We start from the raw sequence: 13,941 nt of genomic DNA, 5'->3' as shown, positions 1-13,941 counted from the left end.
TAGAGAAAGTTAGCAAGAAATTGTAAGCTTCTGCTATTCATTCTTTTGTAAGCAGCCAAGTAATTCTACTTGGAAGGTTCTTGATATAAAAATCTCTCAGGTGTATCAAACAATCCACCTGAAATTTTTAAAGATCCTTTTTCTTTAAATTTCTGTTTTAATTTTATATTCTCTTGTAATCTGAATATAATCTGTTGTTCAAGAATTTATTAAAATTTTTGTAGATTGTATTCAACCCCCCTTCTACAATCTAACTTGTTTTTTGCATTGTCTAAATAACAATATATATATATATATATATATATATATATATATATATATATATATATATATATATATATATATATATATATATATATATAGAGTTAAGTTCTATGGAGTACATAAAAACATTGGAGTATTGGAGTACAAATCATAATTTTTTAGTTTGATCCTATATAATATCTTTGATTATCCAAATTTTGATATAATCTATCATTTATAAGTTGTCTTGCACATAATTATCAATTAATCATTAATATTTTTCAACTTTAACAAGTATTAAGATTATTGTTCTGCTTATTAGTTATATTGCAGAACATAGAGTCCTATGATTTATAAAAGTAATTATTCTACCATTTGATCACGATGTTTATGTTGCAGAACATAATGTGCAGGTTGTCAAATATTTACAAATATTATTGGACAAAAAAAATTGGAATTTAGATGACTAGATTACATTTTATCAAACTTTGTACTCCAATACTCCAATTTTTTTTGTACTCCATAGAACTTAACTATATATATATATATATATATATATATATATATATATATATATATATGCTTATTTTACGTTGATTGCTTTGCTTGCTCTAATAGGGAACTGTAGAATTTTAAGCCACTTAAAAATAGCAAGAAAATCATTAAAAAGGGTAATAGATTGCTATTGATTCTATGTATTTTTTTTTTGTACAGAAATACCCCCAACATCACTAGATTTGATTGATTTTGTAGAGATATTATTTCAAAATACAATTATATTAAGATTCTTAATCAACGGCGGATTTAGGAGTTATCTCAGTTCCTATGAGTTCTCCCTATATAGGAGTGAGATCCTAAGAGAACTTTTTTATCGAGAGAACCAAGAGAACTAGGCTACTATAATTAGGAGATTTAGTATTAATATATTAACAATTCTCTATAAGGGCATATCTGGACACTCAAAATAAAGAATCTTTTGAGCAACTTTTCATTTTTGACAATATATAGACATGATTTGATTAACATAATTAATAAGATACGTAATTAATTAATTTCCTACTCTTTATTTTCCATATCTTAATCAATCAATCAAGCATTTAGTGTATACTAAATTTGAACTTCAAATTTCAAACTTTAAAAGATTTTATTAAAAAAATTGTTTTATTTAATTTTTATTATGGATCAATGTGTAAAATACTTTGAAGAATCATAACTTATGTACCTAGTTTCGTGTTTATATATGAATTTAGTTGATCAAATTCGATCAGATACTAAAACACTTATATGAATCCAAAATAAAATACTTAATTAAATTTTAATAATTGTACATCACATATATTTGAACCTGGACATTAATAAAATAGTGAACTAAATTTTATTTGTCATATTTTATATTCTACACGAAAACACTAATTTAAACAATTTTATAAATCTTAATTATGGTAGTTAATTTGATATATGGAATTGAAGTTGAATTATAATAGCATATCTTTACAAAGAACACTTACTTGAATGTTGAATAATATAATAAATCATATTAAAATACTTACGAGAATATGATAAATCGGAATGATTCTTGGAATTTTTATTACTACAAAATTATATATTAATTTAAAAAATATGTTCATAAAAATACATTGATGATTTCTCAATTAAGTAATTAATTCTATTTTTTTTCAATTTTGACTTGATTTATTTGTTTTGGTAGAATCTAACGACAAGCACATACTAAAATCTAAAAATATAATTAAAAAATAAAGTTTTTTTATTTAAAATATTTATTTTTAAAAAATTTAACAGAAATATTTATTTGATATTCTCTGATTAGACGAACACCTAACATATAATACGAACACGTAATGATATCGTGTAATAATACTTAACAAAAAATATGCTGAAATTAGTTAATAAAATAAGAACAACTATTACATAATAGGAACACGTAGTAAATTAGTTAGTAGAATCCTTAATTTAATCAAAACAAGCTTAAATTTATTAAACACTCACTTGATAAAAAAAATATTATTAAGATCTAATATAACAAAAAAAATTATTCTCAAGCTCTTATTTACTTATTTTGTGTATATTAGGCAAAAAACACATAGTAGAATCCACAACTCCAACTATAATTGAATATTAATTTTTCAATAATAACTTAATTTATAATATTTAAATATTATATTACTTATTAGTTTTAAAAATCACCTAGTAGAATCTAGAAATTCTTTAGAGCATTCTCATTAATGATTTTGTAATACATAAGACATTTTGAATATTTGACAAAATATACAGTTGAACATATAACAGAATCTCAGTATTCTTTAACTTGTAGTATAACGATTTTTTAAAAATGAACGGTATATATTAATATAACGTTGGATTCTGTAAGCTATTCCGTTAATTATATTTATAAACATTCAGGACTCATGCATATACTTGTAAATTTATGTATTTTAGTTTAAATTATTAATTATAGATTTTGTTTAAAGCAGAGATTCTAATTAAAGTTAATTATTGTTTCTTCATAATATTTAGATTCTTTGTAATATTCTAATACTCCCTCCGTCCCAAATTAACTGTCCAGTTTGACTTTTTGATGGTCAATTTGACCCAACTTTGACTGAAAATTAAAAATTATTCTTTTACAATTTTACAAAACTGAAAAATATATTCTAAAATAGATTTAATAATCTTTTCAATGATATATATTTCATAATTTTATTCAATTATTTAATATACATATTTTTCAGTCAAAGTTGGGTCAAATTGACCATCAAAAAGTCAAACTGGACAGTTAATTTGGGACGGAGGGAGTAAAATATATATGTTATTTATTTTGAGAGTGAGGTAAGCGTTTTATAAATAGGAAGATATTGATTTGATTTGCATTAAATTGTTATTGATTGTCATTAATAACTTGATAGTTGTTACCATTTTAACATCAATATACCCCTCACCAATGATACATAGAGTTTGAAACTATTACAAATTTGCCATTACTAGAATATAATATCATTAATTAATAATCTAGTGTGGATTAACGGTCTAGATGGAGATCCTCCGGTTCTCTTGATAAAATGGTTCTCCCTCTCTCTCTCTCTCTCTCTCTCTCTCTCTCTCTCTCTCTCTATATATATATATATATATATATATATATATATATTATTTATATGTATACACAATCGGGGTTGGGGATCAGGGCGGGGAGACACGAATCCCCGATCCCGCCTCGATCCCCGAATTTTTTATGAAACTTCCCCCGTTCTTCGTCCCGCCCCCGAAAAATTCCTCGAATCCCCGACCCGAATGGGGCGGGGCGGGGATTGGATCGGGGTCGAACAGGGGGGGTGAATGCTCATCCCTATCATTAATCATTGTTTAATATAGCAAAATCATCAATTTTATTTTTCATAATTAAGAAAATCTACTTACGTTAATCATTGGTATTCGATTATTGATGATGATCAATTGTAGTTGTAGGAGGTCCACGATGGTAGTATGTGATGAAAGGAGGTCTATGATAGTGGTAAATAGTCGCTATTTGTGGTAGATTATGGTGGAAGTTGGCGGCGGCTATTAGTGATGGTAGGCGATGATGGCAAGTCATAACAGTTATAACATTTCATCATCGCCTACCATCAATACCACCGCAGAATTGTTATTATATTCTTTGTACTTGCAGCTATGTTTTGTGGAAAATCACTAATATTTACAACACAAATTACTAATTTCTAAAGCGAATATAACTAAATCATACTGGTTTTTAGTGTGTGTGTGTGTGTGTAGAGAGAGAGAGAGAGAGAGAGAGAGAGAGAGAGAGAGAGAGAGAGAGAGAGAGAGTCAAGTTCTATGCAGTACAAAAAATATTGGAGTACAAGATTGATACAATATAATTTTTTTTTTTTTTTTTTTTTTGATAATGAGAATAAATCTCAACGAATATGACTCGGCAATTCACCGTGATAATTCTTTCATTCAAGAAAGCTTATTATCTAACCGTCGGACATGCAAGATGACCGGGGAAATTTAGACAATAAAACTTTAATGTCCGAAAAGAAAACCGGTCTTCTTCCAAGAATCCTGAAAATAGAACAAGGAAAACAAGAAAAATATAAGTCAATATATAAAACAGATTATATCAAATATTTCCACAATCATGATAACTCATAATTGAGACAATTAAACTCTCAATTAAGGCACAATTAATAAAATATTAACGTCCTTAATTAAGACACAATTAACACCCTTAATTAAGGCTCAATTAACGCCATCAATTAGGAGGCACAATTTACGCCCTCAATGGCACAATTAAGGCCCTCATTAAGAGGCACAATAAAACGTCCTCAATTAAGGCACAATTAACGCCTTCATTTTTGAAATCGCATCCCGTACTGATCTCGGAGCCTCTGTCGCCGCCATCCTCGGCCACCACCGCTATGCTATCTCTCTCGTACATGACCGCTTCGATCAAAATTGAGAAAAGAATATACCAAGAATAAGCATGAGCAGATTCATGACTGCGTCGAGAGCTGGAGGAGTGATTTTATTCGGGAGTCCAAAACAGATTTAACATAACTAAATCCAAGAAACTAAACAAACACATCAAAATTGCCAAGAACAAGCATTCCATACCCAAACAAGGTGCAGTTTAAAATACATACATAGCCAAAAATCAAGAACTGTAATGAACTAACACACAATCTATTACCTAAGATTATCAAAACCGCAAAAACAAAATGCAAAATCAAAGGGTGTCCAAGATCTGACACAAAAACAAGTCTTGACACTGAAGTGAACCAAAATCAATGAGATTAATCTCTCTAAAAAGAAGAAGCTGAGATCGTAAATAATAATAAAAAATAATTTACATTTGTAGTGCAATAGGAGCAGATAAAAAGAGGAACGGACTCACCGGACAGGCTTCAGACTATAATATGATGGCATACAGCGCTACTGGTTTGTGTAACAATGAAATATGAATCGAGTTTGGTCCACTCATCCACGTATTGAGAGCACATGAATATCTACGGAGTACAGAGAAAATTAAAGACCATAGATTAGTGGAAGAGCGTAGTTTGGAGAAACTTCCTGACCGAAAGAGTTAAAAAAGAACAAACTCATTGATACAATATAATTTAGTCATTTATATCACCGCAAGTCATAACAGTTATAACATTTCATCATCGCCTACCATCAATACCACCGCAGAATTGTTATTATATTCTTTGTACTTGCAGCTATGTTTTGTGGAAAATCACTAATATTTACAACACAAATTACTAATTTCTAAAGCGAATATAACTAAATCATACTGGTTTTTAGTGTGTGTGTGTGTGTAGAGAGAGAGAGAGAGAGAGTCAAGTTCTATGCAGTACAAAAAATATTGGAGTACAAGATTGATACAATATAATTTAGTCATTTATATCTTAATTTTTTTTAGTTGTACAATATTTGTAAACATCCGACAACCTGCCTATTATGTTTAGCAACATAAACATTGCAATCAAAAGATAGAATAGTTACTTTTATAAATCGTAGGACAGTATGTTCTGCAATATAACTTATAAGCAGAACGACAATCTTAATGCTTGTTAAAGTTGAAAGATATTAATGATAAATTGATAATTATGTTTAATACTACTTATAAATGATAAATTATATATAAATTTGGATAATCAGAGATATTATTTATGATTAAACTAAAAAAGTTATGATTTGTACTCCGAAACTCCAATGTTTTTATGTACTCCATAGAACTTAACTATATATATATAGGAGGAAGATCCTAAGAAAACCTAGCTTATCAAGAAAACTGAGAAACCCATTTAATCACCGTTGATCTTATGATAATATTCTAAATTGTGATTTATCAAAAAATCAATCAAATCTACTTTATAAAGGATAGTATAGTAATCTTATCCATATATTTAATGCGTGCAATTAGTATATATTTAATGCGTTTATTACATTTCCTTATGCAAAAAGATTTGTAAAAGATTTTGCCCGAGTATTCACAAATCCCACATAATCAATCAATCAAACATTCGAATTTCGAATTTCAAATTTCAAAAGATTCACCTTGATAAATAAAAAAGATTTAGTAATATTATTTTAGTATTTATTTTATTTATGACAATCCGAAGTAAAAGGTTTCTTAAAGTGTTCCTTCAGATATCATTATAATTTTTGTATTAGAATTCTTTTATATTAATTGGTTTGAGATTCTCAAAATAATGATTATGAAAAATATTAGAAGAGTCAAAAAAAATATCATATTGTAAATAATTTAACAAGAAAAATCTCAAATTTTAAAAGAATCTTGCATGGTACAAATATTTAATAATAAAATATCCTAGAGAATCTTAAAGTTATATATTAAGTAACTCTTTGATTATGTTTGTATGAATGTCTACTTTATAGAACAAATTAGAGATTTTAATGAAAATTAAAGTTCTACTAAATAATAAATTATTTATTTTAATATAAGATTTTATTTAACTTACTAAATTATAAAAATAAAATTTTCTTAATTGTCTAGCGGAATAAAGAATACTAAATAGAATCTTACTAGAATCATGTTAAACAAAGTAATTTAAATTTCATGAATAAAAATTATTTAAACATATGTAAATTATAATAAAAAAAATATGTAGAACTTATATTAAAATACTTACAAGAATCTTAGTAAAACGGTAGTTTAAGAATCACATGTAATAAAGCTCTTTTTATAAAAATATGAACATATTTATTAATTCTATGAATAAGACTAATGTGAGACTCTATAAGGTATTTTATACAGATAACAAAGATTTAAGAAATTTTTTTAACAAAATACTTCGGAGAATATTAGTAAAACAGTAGCATAAAAATAGTAATTACATATGATAAAGCATTTTTATAAATATGTGATTTATTAATCTTATGTATAAGACTAATGTGAGATTCTATAAGATATTTAACAACAATTTAAAAAAAATCATTACAAAATCACTTAATAAATACTTAAGAAAATCAAATAATATTAAAATCCGGCTATCTTTCTATAGGTACTTTATTGATTCGTTATCGGCGATGTATTTGATTCAACAAAAACAAGAATTTAATAAAAATAAAGATTATAGTTATTAAATAAATAATACCGAATAGAATCTTAATACAATACATGTTAATAAAAATCCATTTTATTGAATAAAAATTATTTAAATATATTTAAATTATAATAGAAAAATATGTTGAATTTATATTAAAATATTTAAGAGAATCTTAGTAAAACAATAGTTTAAAAAGAAAAAATATATATATAATCAAGCCTTTTCTATAAATATGTGATAAGATTTATTATTTTATGTATATGACTAATGTGAGATTCTATAAAGCATTTTATATCCATAACATACAAGACTTTATTATTTATTTAAATTTGTAAATGATTAATGTTGTAAAAAATTTATGCATACTACTTGGAAGAATCTTTCAATAAATATATAATTTTAACGCTAAAAGAATCCATCATATATAAATATTTTCAATATTTTTGACATAAGCTATTAAATGTTTAAGCCCTTAATTTTTATTTATATATATTCTAAGATCACTTTTAAAAATACCTTAGAGAATCTTAGATTATAAATTTTAGAAAAATTTAACTATTAAAAAATTATGGTTCCACGTGTTTCTAAGATCACTTTTAGGAACACCTTAGAGAACCTTAGATCTTAGATATAAAGAGTTGATGTAAAGATTACGGTAAAGAATACTTTCTAGAATCTCCTTCATTAACATTATTCACTTTTTATGTCATATTCTTTCTATTTTATTATCTTTTATTAAAGATTCTATTACGTTTTATTAAAGATTCTTTGAAATACTTACTTACAAATTTGATTTGAGAAATCTATAAATATGATAACAATTTGAGATTCTACTAAAAGTTTTATTATGTATTCTGATAGTTAGTTTTATTATGTATTCTGCCAAAAGTAAAAATCTTTTTACAAGCATTCAATCAATAGGAATTTCTTGGCTCCAACTAAACTACCTACAGCTACAAAATTATACATTTCAGCTGAGAATCCTCCAACAAAATAGCACCAGACTCTTGAAATCTAAACAACTCAAGCAACCAACAGCACCACACCACTGATCAGACCAACACAAAAACCTCCGCAGAATCACAACAAACATAGATCTTAACAGCCTACCACAAATAAATAAATCTCGCCCTGCATCCAGATTATGAGAATGCCAACTCTTTAATAGATCTTGAGTTAGGAGTCTTCCCTTAACATCCACCCAGCGTGTGAAGTAGTGCTTTGGAATGCTTTTCGGAAACCAAATCAAATTCCACCAAACAATTCTACTCCCAGGAACCCACCCTCTGCACTTGATAACAAATTTTTTTTTCCCTATCCTTCATTTGATTTTTAAACCACTCTATCAAGGGTATCTAATAATGGAGGCTGAAGACCTCACAGTTGAGGTATTCTCTCCAGAATATGAGCGGGCCAGTTCCAACAACCATCAACAAAAAAATCAGCTGGCCTATCATAAATATTCAACCTCATTGCCACAATATCACGATGACTACAAAATAAAGAAAATGGTTTCTCCAAGGCCCAGGTATCGAAAAAAAACTAATATGCCTCTCATTGCCCAATTCTTGATGAATAAACGGCCTAACCTCCTCACGCAATGCCAATATGTTTTTCCAGCTCCATGAGTCCCATGCTTCTTTAGAATTCCAAAAACTTCATCCTCTAATACGGTAGTCATGAACCCACTTTACCCACAACGAACATTTAAGAGAGACAATGTTCCAGATGATAAGTCATGAGGGCCTTGTTCCAACAACGGAGAGATTTCAACCCCAGACCTCTCTCTTTTTTAGGCACACACATCCTTAATAAATAATATTAAGACAGTACATACCTTTGTAGTGTGAAGAGCTACAGGTTTGTTAGCCTCTCGCATCTTTGAAACTTTACCTGAGTAGAATTGTGCTATGTCAATCGTCTGCATTCTCTCCGTTGTCCAGTATGACAGTGCATGAGTATTCTCAATAGTATTCTTCTCATCGAGATTCTTCTCATCCATTATATCTCTAAAAAAGGATTGATTTGTATGACTTTGCAATCAAAAAACTCAAAGGTTGAGGGTATTCATTGATGTTGAAAACTAGAAATTTTTCGAAACCAGTCTCCACAACCCATTGCCTTTATACATCCGAAAGATTGTCCACGATTCTCTTTAAGAACATAGGTTTTGCTCGAACCAACAAATGACTGGTATTCTCATCGAGATTCTTCTCAGTCATTATATCTCATTATCTCTGAAAAAGGAATATATGGTTGCGGAGATTATACAAACATCATAACAGATATATTGGATGAAAAAGTTTTAAGCTCAATGAGAATGATAAGGGTTACAAACCTTCAATCGGTGACTCGCTGTTCTTACACGACCTAGTAGTCTTTTCTTTTTTTACAATTTCATATAATCTGCAGGTTACTATGTATGTATATGTAATAATTTGAGATTGTTTTACGATTTATGATTGGATTCTTGCAAATGCCAAATATAGAAAATCTTTAATTGATTAAAAACAGATTTGTTACGATTTTGCCCCTGTGTATTTTAGATTAGGATATATATTTGATTGATTTTAATTTGGGAAACAATTATATATGCCAAAAAAAATGAACGGTATCTAAGTGGGTTTCTCAGTTTTCTTGATAACTTGGTTTTCTCTGGAACCTCACTCATATATATAGGCTCATGATCAAATAGAAACCACTCTTAAAATAAAAACTAGAAACCAGTTTCTCTACCACTATTTATAACTACGGGTATCACTAATTTATACTGCACTAATCACTGTTTTTAGACCATATGTAAACAGCGATTTTTATTATCAAAATTGAGAAAATCTACTTATCTAAATTATTGATAATCGATTATAGATGATTAATTTCATCCATAGGAAGGTTCTTGGTGGTAGGAAGCCGCAAGAGAAGTTGTATGATGATGCTAAGTAGTCGTTAGTTTTGTAAGTTATGATGGAAAGTGTATGTGACTATTGGTGATGATATACAATGGTGGCAAGTCATAGAAACGTTTGGTAATGGTGGTAAGAGGTCCATTATTTCGATTTGGGTGAAGATGATGGTCATATACGTTGCATATATGTGTATATATATATTTATATTCGCGAGACATGCTATATATAAATTAGTGATATGTTATGTACAAATTAGTGATTTCTGTAGTTAAAAATAATGAAAAAAACTGTTCAGAAACTGGTTTTTAGTTTTTAGGCTAATTTGGTTTCTATTGGAGTAGGACTCTATATATATATATATATATATATATATATATATATATATATATATATATATATATATGGTCGCTCTCAAGAGAGAACCAATCTTAGAACCACTAAGATTCTGGTGCAGAATCTTAAATTTTGAATAGATTTTCAGAATCAAACTCTAAATACATGTTTTTTCCATCGTTGTGTGTGTTCAAAAAAAGATCGATTCTTTGGAATCCTTCCTTTCTTCAAACGGAACGAACAGAGATAGAATCAGATTGATTCCTGAAAAGTCTTTCTGGATATTCCTCAATGTCCCGGCCATTCACAAAACGAATCATTCTCAATGAGTCCATAAGAAGTGATCCCATTTCCTTCATCGGGTCCGAGTAGAGACCAAAGATCTTGAGCGACTGATCCGGCGGAATGACTCAAAAGATAAAGAAGTATCATTAATTTCTTCATGCTAGTTCCATGTACGAAGTACCATTTGTACTAATAGGAATCCCTTCATGACATGATTTCTTCTTTAACATAGATAGATATAGGATATATGGGACAATTACTTAAAAGTACATTTTGTGCTACAGCCCTTCCGATTTGATAGAAAAGGATCCCATGATCATGAATCGTCTAACCTGGGATCGCAAATCGCAAGTTTGTCTATGAAAATTGGATCTAATTGTATTAGTGTCTATAATTGATTTCTTCTGTGTAATACTAATCGACAGGGCCTCATTGGTAAGTGCTACAAGATCTTGTGCATTGGAACCCATGGTTATGGACCCGAATCCATTAGTATGGAACATTTTCTTTTCCAAGCGAAATCCCCTAGTATATGAAAGGGTGAAAAAGTGCTTTCGTTGTTGTGGAATAAGAAGCCTTCGTATCTTAATGTACTTATTTAATTTATTCGGAACTATTAGAGCAGGATCCACTTTTTGGGGAAAAACTTCAGGATAGATATCCTACATCTGAACCGAATTCTTTCTGGTTAAAGAATCTCTTACTAGTTGCTCTGGAACAATTAGAAGATTCTCTAGAAGAAATATGAGGTTTTGCTTCTGGCGACAACATGCTATTGAGTGGTGATTCCGCTTATGGGGTCAAATCAATACGTTCTAGGAAGAAATATTTGAATATCAATCTTATCGATCTCATAAGTATTGTACCAAATCCCATCAGTGCATAAGAGTAAATACCAAACTCCTCAAAGATATCGAGACAAAGACATATCAATAAGAAAAATTGGATGAAGCTATCCCAAGATATCAAATAATAATTCGAAAGTGAGACAAAAAAATATTATGATTTTGTCGTTCCTGAAATATTTTATCTTCCAGACATCGTAGAGAATTGAGAATTCTACTTTCTTCCAACTCAAAGAATCTAAATAGTGTGGATAAAAATCCGGTATTTTGTAACAAGAAGAACATAAAAGGAAGGAATCCTTTTTTAGATCAAAAACTAATTGATTTTAGATCCTACCGAAATAGGATTTTCGGGATAAGGAATAAACTAAACAAACCATGGATAAATCCAAGCGACCTTTTCTTAAATCCAAGCGATCTTTTCGTTAGGATGTGAAATAATCGAGAATCTCAAGTAATTGGCCAAGCCGCTAAGGTAGCTAAAGTAGTGATGAATCCCATTAGTAATATGGGTCCTATAGAAAGTCCATCTATTCCTAATCTTCGATGGAAATCAAAAAATCGATCCATTTAAAGTCCTCGACTAATTGGATTAATGGATCATCCAATTGAAAGTGATAACAGAATGCATATATAGGTCGTTACAAGGAGTTCTAGAATACATATACATAATTAAAGCGCAGTTAAAATATGATTTTTCGGGGTAGAATTTGTGGCGTCAACCTATAGGATTTATTTGTTTTTCTAATTTCGTCCTTAGACGGGTGTGAAACCTTTTCGATTTACCGGAAGCAGAATAAGAATTGGTATCAGGTTATCAAACCGAATATTCAGGTATAAAATTTGGTTTATTTTACGTTGCTACTAGTTTCTTCATTATTTGTAACGGTTCTTTACTTAGGAGGTTGGAATGAGACGGGAAGTCCGGGTTGGCAGGCCCCCACAAGTGCCACAAACTCCCTTCTTAGATTAGAATGGAATGAGGAAGTTGCTTGAAATACTATGAGCCTCATGACTCTGAAGGAATAGTGTGCAAACAAAAGAGAGGGAGGTTTATTGACTATTGAGTAAATAGAACTTCTTCAATAAACTTCAAAAATTGATATTTCGATGAGATACAAAAAAAAAAAAACCAAGGTTTTATTCTTATTTGAGGATAGTATGTCATCAAGGAAATCGAGTAATTTATTCTTTATTCTAACTTTGAAAGTATCAATAGAAACTATCGAGCAACGGGATTCATTTGGTCTGAATGCTACATGGAGAACATAAGCCAGATGACAAAATGGGAAGACCTACTTCATGACCCGTTTAGGAATAACCAGTTCATGGAGCGGTTGGAGTATCACAGGGGGAATTTCCACCCAATATTTTAGAGTTAGTCCATTCTTAGCCTTGATAAAGTCCATCTTCTTGTGATAACAATGAATAAGAACAAATAAGTTTTAGCCAATGTAATAAAGATACCAATTATTGTTCCGTCCATTTTTTCATTAAAGGGGGTGTTCCTTTTGAAGCGAGAATTGATTTTCCTTGATAGCTAGCTAACATAATACTGCTTCGAATATAGGAGTTGCTATTTGGGAAAATTTTCAAAATATAATACATAAATGCGATCTTTTTTTACATATGCAATTATGCTAAAGAATCCTAATTAATAGTAGATATAAGGTTAAAGGTTCTTGCGAAGGGGAACATGACCCTATATGACTTTTACTTTATATTGTGAAGGTATTGTTTATTCGGTCTTTCTAATGTGTGCCCAAGGGCACACAATAATCACAAACTTTTATGAAAATGGGCTATTTTGATTGGTGGAATTGGTGTGAATGCAGGGGGGCCACAAACATTTATTACCTATCCACCAATCAGGAGTTAGTATTTTCATGAAAGTTAGTGACTATTGTGTGCCCATAGGCACACCATAGAAAATTCGTTGTTTATTTGCTAAAAATAAAATTCAAAAAAATGGAACGAGATTTAAGTTTTAATATAACAAACATTTACATATTTCACCATTTCATCTGTTTCACCCCTTGCACCATTAATTCACTATCGGTAAGATATATTTTAATCATTGTAGTTTTAAATCTACTTGGTAACAAATTTTCCCACATAACTCCATTAATTATCAACATAACTACATTAATTATCAATATCTTTAATGGGTTAATTATCAAACTAATCATTGAAGTCGACAAATGGTATCAAATTCATCACTGATCTCCACGGGGTGTC

The sequence above is a fragment of the Daucus carota genome, chromosome 9 (assembly GCF_001625215.2).
Source record: "Daucus carota subsp. sativus chromosome 9, DH1 v3.0, whole genome shotgun sequence".
Classification (NCBI taxonomy): Eukaryota; Viridiplantae; Streptophyta; class Magnoliopsida; order Apiales; family Apiaceae; genus Daucus; species Daucus carota.
The sequence above is the reverse complement of the archived record's forward strand: the minus strand, read 5'-3'. Positions refer to the sequence as shown.